The following is a 14,124-nucleotide window of genomic DNA, read 5'->3' on the forward strand; positions in this document are numbered from 1 at the left end:
GAATACACGATGTTTACCAGTTTTGCTACGATGTTCAAAGCCGATTTGTTTGGAATTGAACGGGCAGCGAGAACACAGATGAAAAAGGATTCGACGGGTAGAAACATATAAATTCTAACAGAAACCAAGCGTATCCTAAGGCTCCTTAGAATATAAGAAGTCGGCAAAGAAGTGAAGTTAATTGCTATGAAGCACTGAAAATCTACCAACCAAAGGAAATTAAACTACTCTGATGTGGGTCTAAATATATTCTGGGATTGAGTGTAATTAAATGGCTGATGAAGTAGCCATTGTTGGGGCAAAATGAGAGAATATGGACCAAATCCTTTCATCACCATTTCTCAGGCCTGCTGTAAAGCAGAAGTGAAGAGATGAAGCAATGGAGAAGTGGAGCCGAACAGGAAAAGGAAGGTAAGATACAATGAAACAAATGAAGTGCTCCCAAAGTTTAATCCCAAGCTGACGAGATAAGTACTGAAACTAAAAAGATCTGAGACATGAGTGGTAACTGAAGCCATAACAGGAATCAGGAATGTTGAGAAGCACCTTACTCAAATTGGTAGGGCTGATCTGTCTTTATGACAAAAATGCAAGATGACCATTGAAACAAGGAGGCAATAGATTGAAGATTGCCAGGGCGGGCGTAGATACCTGATGGAGTTTTCCATCTTTTGGATGTTAAGCTGGATGATATTTTTGGGGGATGAAAGGGCCCAAGAGCTGGCAAAGTATACAGTAAGGTTGGGGGAATAAAATTTTTTATTTAGGCTCTCCTACCAATAATAATTAGTATCCTTTTTAGGGGTGTTGAGACAATTGGTCTTTGATACCTTAGCCTCGGCCCCAGAGGGGTCCATCCTATAACAAATTACAAATCAAAAGCACCAACGAGGGCTTAAGGACTGAGTTCGTTATTCGCAGAAACGGAAGGTCCATGCTACCGACCGTAGCGAGTGGAGAGACAACAAATTGCCAACAGAAAGGACATTTTGTAAGAAGACGATACAACTTTACTGGCTCCATGATACATATGTTTATAACATTAATCTTCTAACTATTGGAACTTACATTATTGTTCCAGAAAAAAATCTTTTTGTGAGTTTTTCTATTTTAAAGATTTGTCCCGGCGAATTCCCTACATTTTGTAAGATAAGATTTATTTCTGAAAGATTTCTATTGCAAGCCCAGATGGACCGAAATCGTATTTTTGAGCCAATAAAGACACGTACACACCCACGCACACACAAAAAAAAACAAGCCAATATAATAGGGCTAGTCAGGAAAAAAAGAACAAATTTTCAAAATGTCAAATACAACAGCTACTATTGTAGTAGCTCGCTTTTGATAAAGCGTTTACATGAGCTGCCATCTTTTCTCCATTCAATTTGGATTTAAGTAGAGTCTGTAAACTTACAAGGTCATTACTCAAATTCCTCCGACAGATGAGGATCGCTCACTCATACTTATGTGGGAAAGTGCTCGTTATTCATAGAAGAGTTTGCAAAAATGGAAGGATACAAGAATTGTTAATTTGGCCTGATTTATGATTTACAAGAATCGTTTTTAGTGAGCCTTTTTATATTCACCATGAGGGTTGAAGACTGTTTCTCTGAGAGGTAATCCTCTGCTTCGTTTACTTATTCAATAAACATTTGATGTAAAAAGAATTTCTTTTTTTTCTTATTGCACAAATATGAATTGCCCCTTGTTTGCAATTCCATAAAAAAATAAGTTTTTCAACTAAAAGTAAGGAGCAACATTAAAACCTAAAACGAACAGAAATTATTACGTATATTCCCCAGAAACTACCCGTGGGAAGTCCTTCCCCAGAAACTACCCCCCACCATCTAAGAAAAATCTTATATTTCCTAATAACAGATACTTTATGTAAACAATGAAAATTTGTACCCCTTTCTTATCCCTTCTTCTTTCTCCAGGGATGTGAAGGCTGTCAGACCCACTGTTAGTGAATCGAGGCTCAGGCCTTCAAGGCCCATTGCCTCTACACCCCAAAAACTATGCTCTATCAGGAGTATTCTGATATATTTTTTCTCATGTACCCAATTTTTCATCTAATCATAAACTATCAATATAACATATTATTACGTTACTTTTATTGAGCAGCTCTATCTCCTGCTCCACTTCCTTTCTGTCCTTGATAACTATCTGGAATTGCCTCTCCGGTTTTATTGTTGTAATAGTATTATCTTTAGGCACCTGCAGCTCCTTGCACTGAAGCAATGAGTAACAGATGCCAACATGGTCTTTACTTTTCAGATTCGTATCTGTTGTCTTTGGGCCCTTTGACCGTTTATCTGTAGCCTGACAGCACTTTTTACTGATTTGTCCTCTAGAAGATTTTCTACGGGTACAAGTCCCAAGCACCAAGGATGCCGTAGCGGTTCCGTGATATGCTGATGTAATCATTAGGCACGTTAGCCTCTGCACCTTTATTAAGGAGGTTATGTGGCTCGCAGTTCGACTTGAATTTACCCAAACCACTTTTCCATAAGATAAAATCGGTCTAATTATATATTCCATAAGATAAAACCTCATATGAATAAATGATCTTATTGGGAGTCAAGCCCCAGTTCTTTCACACATTTCGTTGACAGTGAATTAGGGAAGCTGTGACTTTCCGTGCCTTTTCAAGACAATGAGCATTCCAGCTCAGTAGGTGATTGATTATGGCCCCTATTTATTTCACCTACTTTTTCAGGGATAATGGGTGATCATATATTTTTAGGGCAAAGGGAGCTTGCCATTTCCTCTTTTTTTTTCTTTTTAATACTAATACTTCACTCTTTTCAGGGGCTAAGCGTAGTTTATGATTCTGTGACCGTAATTGGATTTGGTTCAGCATGTGCTGTCCCAATTCAAAAAGTGTCCTTAGGTATTTTCCTCTGATAGGATAGTAAGTCATCCGCATATACGCTGGCTATATCCGGATTGCTGTTTTAATAAATTAATTAAAAAAAAACTTTTTCCACAGAATAAGTTTTTCAAAGAAAAGTAAACAACTCTATTAAACAAAAAATGAGCAAATCAAATAATCTACCAAGCTCGAAACTACCACAAATCAGCATCGTTAAATAAATGAAACCCAAAACTAACAAAATTTACAATAAATAACCGAGTCAAACTCAAAAGTAGCAGAAATTAACGTAAGTTGGGCGCAAAACTCCTATGCCTTCCCAAGGCCAGAACAAAATTTGCACTTTACTGAAAAAAATATAAATGTTTCTACTTTTATAATTTTAATAAACCAAATAATTTTAACGTTTTGATTACTAAATATCAGTACAAATTTTGTTCCGGCCTTGGGAAGGCATAGGGGTTTTGCGCCCAGTTTATGTTAATTTCTGCTCGTTTTGAGTTTCACTCGGTTATTTATTGTAATTTCTGTTCGTTTTGGGTTTCATTTATTTATCGATGCTGATTTGTGGCAGTTTCGAGCTTGAAATTCAAAGGGCCTTCTATATGAAGTGCCCTGCTTTAAAGAAAAAAAATAATAAACTGTACATTGTCAACATTAATCTTATATGCCCTAACGGCATAACTTAAATCCCTTGCCCCGAGGGTTGTGGGGGAGTGTCCTCCTCAAAAAGATAATTTCTATCTGAAAATCAACTACGCTGAACAAAATGGCTATCCCAAAATTTTGATTGGATGTGTTTACCCTCCAATATCCTCCAATATTACCCTCCAATATCTTTCGACTGTTAAAGAGGGTACCAGCCACTCTTATTTCAAATCGAATGAGCCCTTTTCGAAGTTTCTACGAAATTTCCTTCGATACCAAGTACCCGGGTATGGAGAAAAAACCGAAAAAAACACATTGTGCCCACATCGTTCTTTACTTAGGCAGTGCTGGCGCGCTGCCTCATGATTTAACAAGCTCTTCATTACCGGGTTCCATATATACAGGGATATTACCCCCCCTCCTTGTGGGCATCCTTTCTGAACAATCTTCGATTTTTTTTATTCCCTTTAGCTCAAAGACTATCTGTCGATTCCTGAGCATATAGAAATTCCATTTATGAATAGGTCTATTTAATCTTGCTTCCTCATGGCCATTTCTATGGATTCAAAAGTAAAATTATCAAATGCTCCTTCTATGTCAAGTAATATCCCTAAGGCGTATTCTTTACATTCTAAGGCTTGCTCTACCCACCATACCATTTGGTGAACCACAGTGTCTATAGAGTCCGCTATCTTAAATTCCATTTGCTGTTCGGACACTGGGTTCTTGGTCTCCGGATTACTTATCAGAAACCCATGAATCAATCATTCCATCAATTTCAAATGAAAGGAGGTTAACGTAAACATTCTGTAAGACCAGGGGTTTGAGTAGTCCTCTTTTCCTGGTTTAGGTATAAAAACGTTCCGAGCATTGAGCTGTGTATGGAGGACATAGCCGAAGCAAAGCTTCTCTTTGCAATACCAATATAATAGGTTTGTATTTTCTCCCGTCCTTTCTGAAGCACTATAGGATATATCCTATCAGACCCAGGCCCTTTATAAGGTTGAAAAACATCCATAGCTTTTTTTGACCAAGTCTTCCCTTACAATTCGGGACGCCAGCTCCTCCTCCATTTTTGGATTGATAAAGTAAGCTGGCGCGGGACTATTTTCTTCAGGGTCTTTTGCATGTATTTCGAGCATGCGATTCAAGGTTTCTTCCGGGTCCGCTGAGAGAGTACCATCTACTCTCGCCACACTTACGAAGTGTGCCCGGTAATCTTTCTTTAGAGTATTTAGTTAGTCTATTACTAGCTTCATTTGACTTTATTCTTTAACGAATTAAATAAAAAAAATCAAGTTTTTTAAACTGAAAGTAAGGAGCGACATTAAAACTTAATACGAGCAGAAATTATTCCGTATATGAAAGGGGCTGTCCCCTCCTTAACGCCTCGCTCTTTGCGCTAAAGTTTGACTCTTTCTCACAACTTTATTTTTTAAAACAATAGAAAACTTTAGCGTAAAGAGCGAGGCATTGAGGAGGGGACAGCTCCTTTCATATACGGAATAATTTCTGTTCGTTTTATGTTTTAATCTCGCTCCTTACTTTCAGTATAAAAAACTTGATTTTTTTTATTTAATTTCTGATCATTTTTTAAATAATAATTGGAAATCCGGCGCCCCCTTCATAGAAATGTCCCTTACCCCAAAGAAACATCCTCCACGGAACTATTCTTCAGAGTAACCCCCTCCTCTAGCCCCCCTCCAGAAAAAATCCTTCCTGAAAATGGTTGTATACTTCCCAATAACCAATAAATAATGCTGGCAAGTCTGGCGCCCCCTTCATGGCAATTTCCCTTCCCCCATGAAAACTTCCTTCTTGAACAGATCCTCCAATATAATCCCCGACCCACCCTTCCCTCCCACTACCAGAAAAAAACTCCTGAAAACTTCTGTATACTTCCCAATAACCAATACTATATGTTAACATTGGGTAAAGTTCATAACTTTTAGCCCTCCCTCTGGGAACTTCGGGGAATTAAGTCATCCTAAAAGACATACTTATCATATTTTCGACCATGATTAACAAAATGGCTATCTCAAAATTTTGATTGGGTGACTTTGGGAAAAAAATAAGCGTGGGAGGGGGCCTAGTTGCCCTCCTTTTTTTTGGTTACTTAAAAAGGGCACTATAACTTTTAATTTCCGTTCCAATGAGCCCTTCTAAGATATTTTAGGACCACTGGGTCAATGCGATTACCCCTGGGAAAAAACAAAAAAAAAAAAAACACGAATAAATAAACACGCACCTGTGATCTTTCTTCTGGCCAAAAATGTAAAATTCCACATTTTTGTAGATAGGAGCTTGTAACCTGTAAAGTAGGGTTCTCTTATACACTGAATATGATGCTGTGATTTCCATTAAGGTTCTATAACTTTTAGGGGTTCTTTCCCCCTTTTTTTGAAAATCAGCCAAATTTTCTAAGGCGTGTAACTTTTGATGGGTAGAACTAAACTTGATGAAACTTGATGAGTTATATATTTGAAATCAGCATTGAAATCTGATTCTTTTGATATATCTATTGGTATCAAAAACCCGTTTTCTAGAGTTTCGGTTACCATTGAGCCGGGTCGCTCCTTACTTACAGTTCGTTACCACGAACTGTTTGAAAGTCCTTCATAAGGTTCTCTTTGCTCTCCTTATCTCACTTTTCAGGAGTTTTAAACTTTCCGAGTTAGCGTCCTAGTCTTTGGGGTTATTCGTTCGGATAGCAATTCTTAGCAGCCTTTGGGTCAGTTTTCTTCTTTGACTTAATTTTTAAGTCCATCTGTTATTGGCTTGGTCCCCAATAACTCTTCGACAATTGTTGGAGGGGTTGCTAGTTTAAACGCACTATTCATGCTTTCTGTGAGTCTTTCTGCCTTCTGGTCTAGATCCTTTTGGGTTCTTCTAGGGTTGGGAGGCAGATTGGCAAGTTTTTTGGCTAAAACTTGGTTACGTCTTTATATCCCTAATAAGGTTCCTTTGACGTTGGGATATATCTATCTTAAACATATTTTTCGATGGTCAGAGAATGACGGAAGATGGCCTACATGTTGTGAAGAGATTAGATCCAAATAGAAGAGTAAGATCCAAAACCTCTCTTCTTACTCTTGATATGAAAGTAGGGCTCGAGCCCCGATGTCACCCAGCAAAGCCTCCCCCCACCAGGTAATCCAGAAGCTCAAGTCCCCTTCCATCGTATAGGTGCTTCCCCATAATGTGTGATGCGCATTTGCATCACATGACGTTCATGACAAATCAGATTTTTCACCGTAACAGCTACTACATCCCTAGAATAATATTTAGACAACTTCCAAATATTCAATTTTTTTTAATGATAAATACATGCTTTAGGAGCAGTGTTCACCTCATTGTGTACATAATGTTTAGCTCCTTTGACCCTCCCCATGATCTTTCCTCCAACGGCCCATGGCTCCGGGACTGTAACTAAAAATGTGCGCATTTTGCCAGCTCCCCCCCTAAGATTATAGGAGGCAGCTTGGCAATGGTGCAGATTGATCTGCCCGCACTCTAGTCCCCACAGCTCATATGTTGGCACCGTTTCAATTTAGCTGCAAGGTCCCGCTTTATCCTTTGCTGGAGTGGACTCCACGGACTTCTTGTAGAGGGGCTTGAGGAGAAAATTGGGGGATGGCATAAGTTGGCTGTATCAGGCCTTCATATGAGGTTATGAGGGTGGAACTGACTCCAGGAGATGACAGCAGTCTAAAGATACACGTGGCCGAGATACTGGACGTAGCGTCCGACTTTCGTCTAAAACGCGTAAAACCTCCCACATTGCTGATATCTCCGCCCTAAGTCCGGTTTTCTGTCACCCTCCACCATTTCAGGCTCCAGACTTAGGATTCTCTACGTTGCCCTCCGGTGTTTCTGGCCCTAGGAATAGGATCTTCTCCGTTACCCTTCTCCATCCTTGGCTCCGGGCTTAAGATTTCAACTAAAAGGCTACAGAGCTCCATCCCCTGTCCCAACAGACGCAAACCCCGAGACCAGGACACCCTTCCCCCAGCACCCACTAAAAGCCTGGTACACTCAGGGGAACCACAAGAAGGTGGCCACCACTACCCCAAAGCTGAACAAAATGGTAATCTCAAAATTTTGATCGGATGTTGTTGGTTTGATAATAGGTTTCATGGTCTGTGTCATCTTATAGTTGTGTGCAATGACTAATTACGGTTTTACATAAACTGCCCTCGTAGTGCTCCTAAGTAAAACTTCACAGCAATAACTGTAGTGATAACTGATGTAACTGAAATGAGGATTGTCAACTTTGGTACAAGGCTTATACCCCTCCCCCCCCCCCGGAAAATTTCTCCCATGGAAAATTCCCCCAAATACAAAATTGGACAGCCAAAGAGAAAGTATGACAAATATTAATTATGAAGAAAAGAAGGAATTTTGGAATATTCTATCTATATTGCAATATATAGGCAGAAGGAATGGTGCAGAATATCCTGTAGTCTTTATTTTAACATTTTATTTCTTTTAATTGATTTTTCGTGTTTCGGTAGTTGATTTACCACAGCAGATTAAAATAAAGAAAAAAAAAATTGGAAACATAGAATAAATGACAACTATAGAAGAGTTGCCTGATGACGAAAGTTCACAGAGGTGAGAGGCTGGGACTGTGAACTACGAGTAATTACTTCCCGTGGGCTGGGTCTGGTACCGACCAGAGGCATCACTCACACCGACTGATTGGTCATTTCTAACGCCTGATTTGCATGATTACTATCAAAATTACTTCATTTATGTCCTTTACCGACTGCGACTGACTTTCATATATTTTACGTCACATATATCAATCAGCCCAATTGCCCAAATAAAAAAAATCTGAGCCAGTAAAGTAAGCGCTTCTCAGTTCTCACTGCCATTTTACTAACTCATTTTTTTTATTTAACTGGTTGATAACATTGGAGGAGGGGCTTACTTTTTCCCCCATACGTGACGCCCCTGTCAACAACTATAGTCCATGATACCAGTTCCCCCATTGCAATCGAGAGTGCGTCTGCTACACGTACATTAGAAGATTTCCTGTCTGAAGTACCTCAACTCGTACAGACTATGTGACTTTTCAGAAACGAGTGCGCAAACAAGCGGCATTACTTCCTCCACAACTGGGAAAGTCATACTTAGTGTTTTGATACTCAAAATTCTTAATCGATAGCAACTTTTCGGTTACTATAGGCACGGGTAGCTTGATACTTACGTTAACACGAACTGTTTGATTCAACACCATAAAACTACATATATTATGGAATATAGGTAGAATATTCGAGAATCCCTTCTTTTATTCATTCTTTTTATTTGTCTTAATTTCCCTTTGGCTACTCAATTTTACACGCGAAGAGAATTTTCAAGGGGGTACTTTCCAGGGAAGGATTTTCAGAGTGAAGGGTTTCTGGGCCGGAATTTTCCACGAGAAGGGGAGAACTCTCCAGGGAGAATTTCCCTTCGGGTGGATTTTCCGGGAGATTTTCCAAGGAAGGGAGGATTTTCTGGGGGGAATAAGGCGGACCTCCTCAACATCAACTATGATATTCTAACGTAAACGTCAATGATAGTTGCAGACCCACTTGTGCTATGAAAATCGGACTTGGAATGAAGACTAAAGTTTTGTACCAGTACCTTAACTATACTTTTCTGGGTTTCAATATAATTTTAATTGAGCAAAATCATACAATCTTAAAAGCCCATCTAAAAGTAGCATAAGGCGTTTAAAGTACATGAAAGGTGAATCTGACTCCAATATATGCGAGTACATACACTCAAATTAACTGTTATCTTACGTACGTCCTCAGCGTGCTACGTGCTTAAATATAAATATTGCACAATAAAACGTAAAAACAGTTTTAAATTTAAAGTATATTCGTTGGACATTTTTTTATGGGGACAGGGCCTACAACAATCTTACTTACGACCATCTTTGTAAACTCGCTTGTAGGCCAGGAACACGAATTCATTCTAGCTTCAAATAAACTAATTTGGTCTTAATCTTTTGCGACTCAAACGGTTGCATTATCGGAAAATGATTAATAAATTACCTAATTCTAAAGTAAACTTCGAACAAAAATTGATATGCAATTAATACAGAGCCATATTACCTAAAAATGGATGATAATGAACACCAGGGTTTCAAGCTGAGCCGATAAAATTTCCTTGGGCTAGAAAGATCACAGGCAGCGTTATAGCGCGATGTGTAAAGAGCGATATGGACTCTATGTATTATTTATTAGTTTGTTTACTTTTTTCACTAAGGCACTTCGTAAGGAAGGTGTTATCGTAGAAAAAAACGAGGTGGCTCATTCGACTGAAAATTAAAAGTTCTAGTGTCTTTTTAAGAGCTAAATGATTTGAAGGGAAGCACCCCCCCCCGCCCCTTACTTTCCCAAAGAGATAAAAAAATAAGATAGCAATTTTGTTCTGTTCAATATAGTTGAAAGGATCAGTAACTATGCTTCCGGGGTGACAAGACCCCACAAAATTGCTATGCAATTTGCCCATTGTTTACGTATAGTATTTGGTATTGGAAAAGAGGGTGTGTTCGATCCTGAATGTCTGAAACGGCTAAGGGTATTAAGGTGCAGCCTTCAGGCAATGTTGGGGGAAGTGTTGAACTAAACCAAAATGTGGTAACCTGACCAATTAAGCAGAAATTAATTTAATAGGAAATAAAATATTTATGACGTAAAATAGAATTGTGAGGTTTTTGGAAAATACCATTTTACTAAGAAAAGAGTTCAAAATAAATCATAAAAGAACCACAGCGGATATGCAGGTACCCAAGGATATTGAGAAATAGCCACTTCCTTGTATATGTACGTTTGTGGCCCGGAAAGGCACGGTTGACCTAAGGTATAAAAGATACATCTTATTGTATCTAGCAACTTTTTATAGGCCTATTATTATTCTCGCGTGACCTCTGGTCCTTCTTACTTAGGAGGACTTTAGAATATCATAAGTGTCCTTAATGTCTTATAGTTTATAATCATATTATTGTGTTCGTTATATTTTGTGGGACAAATAGTCCCCGTGGCATATATATATAGTCAGACCCTTGTATCGTTGTTATTGAGTCCAATAAAAGTAATCTTATTTATATTCAGCCTCTCTATAACGTTATTTATGTTTCTTATATTCAGTAGGTACGCCCCGCATATTAGTCAGGCCATCCCTAAGGAAATGCTACCCTAGTTTTAATCACCCTTAGGACCGTACTCCATACCCCTTCCAAGGGCCAGATTAACAGCGACTTCACTACAACCAATTTACGTTACTACAAAAACACGTTATGTGTATGCAGGTTTTCAAAAAGGCGTACCTCAGGAACGGCTTAGGGTATTAAGTTAGGACTTTCAGGGAATGATGAGGGGGATGATCAATTAACGAAAAGACAATGTGTGCACTACTACAACAGCCACTGCAGCAAATAATTCTACAGTGACTACTTCTTAAGCTAAGGCTATTAAGGTGAAAATTTCAAGAATGTTGAGGGGGAGTTGAACTAAATCAAAAAACACTATGCACACGTAGGTTTTCAAAAGGGCGTACGGTATCAGCAATATCTTAGGAATAGCTTAGAGTATTAAGTTAAAACTTTCAGTACATTTTGAGGGTGATATTGAACTAACCAAAGGCCCTAAGTGCATGCTACTACTTCAACTACTATTCTACGACTCCTAATAACAGTAAGGGTATTAAGGTAAAAATTTTCGGAAAAGTTCAGAGGGATTCTGAATTAAATTAAAACACACTATGTGTTTGCAGGTTGTCAAAAGGGTGCCACAGTATTATCTCAGAAATGCCTTAGAGTGTCATGTTGAAACTTTCAGGGCATTTTGAGGGGAATGTGCAAAAACTCAAAACACACTATATACAAGGCGGTTATCGAAAGGACGTGTTAGCAATACGTCAGCAACGACTGCAACTGCGACAACGTAAGACCGTGACTACTTGCGTTTGCGACTACTTGCCGATGCGACTACTTTTAACTGTGACAAATTGCGACTCCGACTCAAACTACTTATGGTTACTTGGAATTGCGGTTGTTGTTACATGCGACTGCGACTGCAACAACTACTTGCGTCTGTTGCAACTTACGATTATGACTGCGAGTACTTGATATAGTGACTGTTACTACTTGCAAATACTTGTGACATTTACTAATGCTCTACTGCTGCAACTACTACTACCACTACTACAAAATTCAACAAAAAGAGTTTAAGTACACCCATGTTTTCAGAATGGCACAGATGCAATATCTCAAGAATGGAACAGGGTATTAAGTTGAAACTTTCAGGTAAAGCTGAGGGGGGATGTAAAACTAAATTAAAATAAATTATGCGTATCCAAGTTGTCAAAAGGTTGTATGTGCAATATCCCAGAAAAGACTCAGGGTATTATGTTGGAACTTCAGGGCATGTTTTGGAAATATTAGATTAAGTCAAAAGACGCTTTGCGCATCGAATTTTGTTTAAAGAGCAGATCTATAATATCTCATGACCGGCCAAGTGTATTAAGTTAAAATTGTCAGGGCATGTTGAATGGTAGAACTAAATCAAAATGCACGACATGCATCCAAGGTTGTCAACATAGTGTATCGGTGATATCCTAGGATAGGTTGAAGGAATTAAGTTTAAATTTTCAGGGCATGTGGAACAAATGGTTGATCATTATTTGTCTATACTCAAGGTTGTAATATGATGAGAATTATAATTCCGTCAGCCCTACAGAACCCCAAATGCAGGTTATGCATATTTTCCACCCATATGTTTGGATATTATTTATCGTGCCCATTCATCCAAAGCAATATAGTTCAACTAATACTAAAAATTGTTGTAAAACGTTGTCAGAAATATAAACAGTAAGCCAAATCTGGATTCTTAAGGATAAAAACCGAAAAGATTTAAAATATTATTTTCTTGACGAATGAAAAAGACTATGTCAATGATTTACTTAAGTTTAATGCGCCTCTTTACTTTTAGATGAAAAACTTTTAGTTGAAATATTGCATATAGTTTTCAATTAAACGCAACTAACGCAATGGCCATGAGACTTTTGCGATTTGGAGAGGGGGAATAGGACAGTAGCCAAACTCCTGTTTGTAGTAATTTTCGTTCGTTTTAAACTTGATTTGAATATTCAATTTAATTTTTACTCGTTTTAAGATTGACTTATCCATCTGTATTTGTGCCTTTTATCTTTGTGTTTCCTATGATCTTTTATTTTAATTTCTGTTCGTTTTGAATTTCATTTATTCTTTAACAGTAATTTTCGGTTGCTTGGAATTTGAGTTACTGTACGAATTTATTTCTGCTGGTTTTAAGTTTAATGCGCCTCTTCACTTTTAGCTGAAAAACTTTTAGTTGAAATATTGCATATAGTTTTCAATTAAACGCAACTAACGCAATGGCCATGAGACTTTTGCGATTTGGAGAGGGGGAATAGGACAGTAGCCAAACTCCTGTTTGTAGTAATTTTCGTTCGTTTTAAGTTTGATTTGAATATTCAATTTAATTTTTACTCGTTTTAAGATTGACTTATCCATCTGTATTTGTGCCTTTTATCTTTGTGTTTCCTATGATCTTTTATTTTAATTTCTGTTCGTTTTGGGTTTCATTTATTCTTTAATAGTAATTTTCGGTTGCTTGGAATTTGAGTTATTGCATGAATTTATTTCTGCTGGTTTTAAGTTTAATGCACCTCTTTACTTTTAGTTGAAAAACTTCTCTTTCGGAAATTTGTTCTTAATTAATTACAATAAATAATCATTTCAGACTCAAAACGAGCAGAAATTACCACAAAGAGGTGTAGTTCTAACGCCTCTTTTGCTTTCTAAAGGCCAGAATGCAATTTATACTTTACTGAAAACAAAATACATTTTAAACATTTTCTCCCTTTTATAGCTTTAATAAACCAAAAATTATTAAGACTCTCAGAAATATATATCAGCATTTATCAAATTTTCAATCCACATTCATTTGTTCTTTTGAGTACAGCCAATTTTGGTTATGAAGGTATATTTTTTTTATGTTATGATAAATAAAACACGTATATTTCAAAATAAAGATTGCTTTCAGTAAAGTGAAAATTACGTTTATGGTCTTTAGAAGGTGAAATACATAACGGAGAAGGCCAAAGAACACATTTTTTTTTTTTTTTTTTTTTTTTTTTTTTTTTTTTTTTTTAACGTTAATAAAATCAAAATTGCTGAAACTTCCAGGAATGAATATTATTATTTGTTAAACTCTCAGTCTACTTTCATTAGTTCTTTTCGGTAATCATGGTCAACATGATAATTTTCTTTCTCTTTCCGTCAATGTTATGACAAATAAACACTTTTCTCGAACAAAAACTGTTTTCAGCAAAGCGCAAAGGATGTTCTGGCCTTTACAAGGCTTAGGGTGTGTTACCCCTTCCCCTGTTTGTTGTATTTTCTATTCGTTTCAACTTTGACTTGGTTATTCATTGTTATTTCTGGTCGTTTCGGATGTCATTTACTCAATGAGATTGATTTTTATTCGTTTCGAGTTTCAATTTTTATTTTACTTTATTTCTGTTTGTCTGGTTTAATAGAGCTCCTCAATTTTCTTTGATTT

At 37.5% G+C, this 14,124-nt stretch overlaps 1 protein-coding gene across 1 annotated transcript in view; it reads right to left on the bottom strand.

The window, feature by feature from the left end:
• The window catches only part of GLS (glutaminase), a 163,255-nt gene that overhangs the window by 127,609 nt on the left and 21,522 nt on the right, over positions 1-14,124 (bottom strand). The gene's annotated exons all lie outside the window — the stretch shown is intronic.

This window comes from Artemia sp. Qi Xiang Cuo, chromosome 19 (assembly GCF_049724085.1).
Source record: "Artemia sp. Qi Xiang Cuo chromosome 19, ASM4972408v1, whole genome shotgun sequence".
Lineage (NCBI taxonomy): Eukaryota > Metazoa > Arthropoda > Branchiopoda > Anostraca > Artemiidae > Artemia > Artemia sp. Qi Xiang Cuo.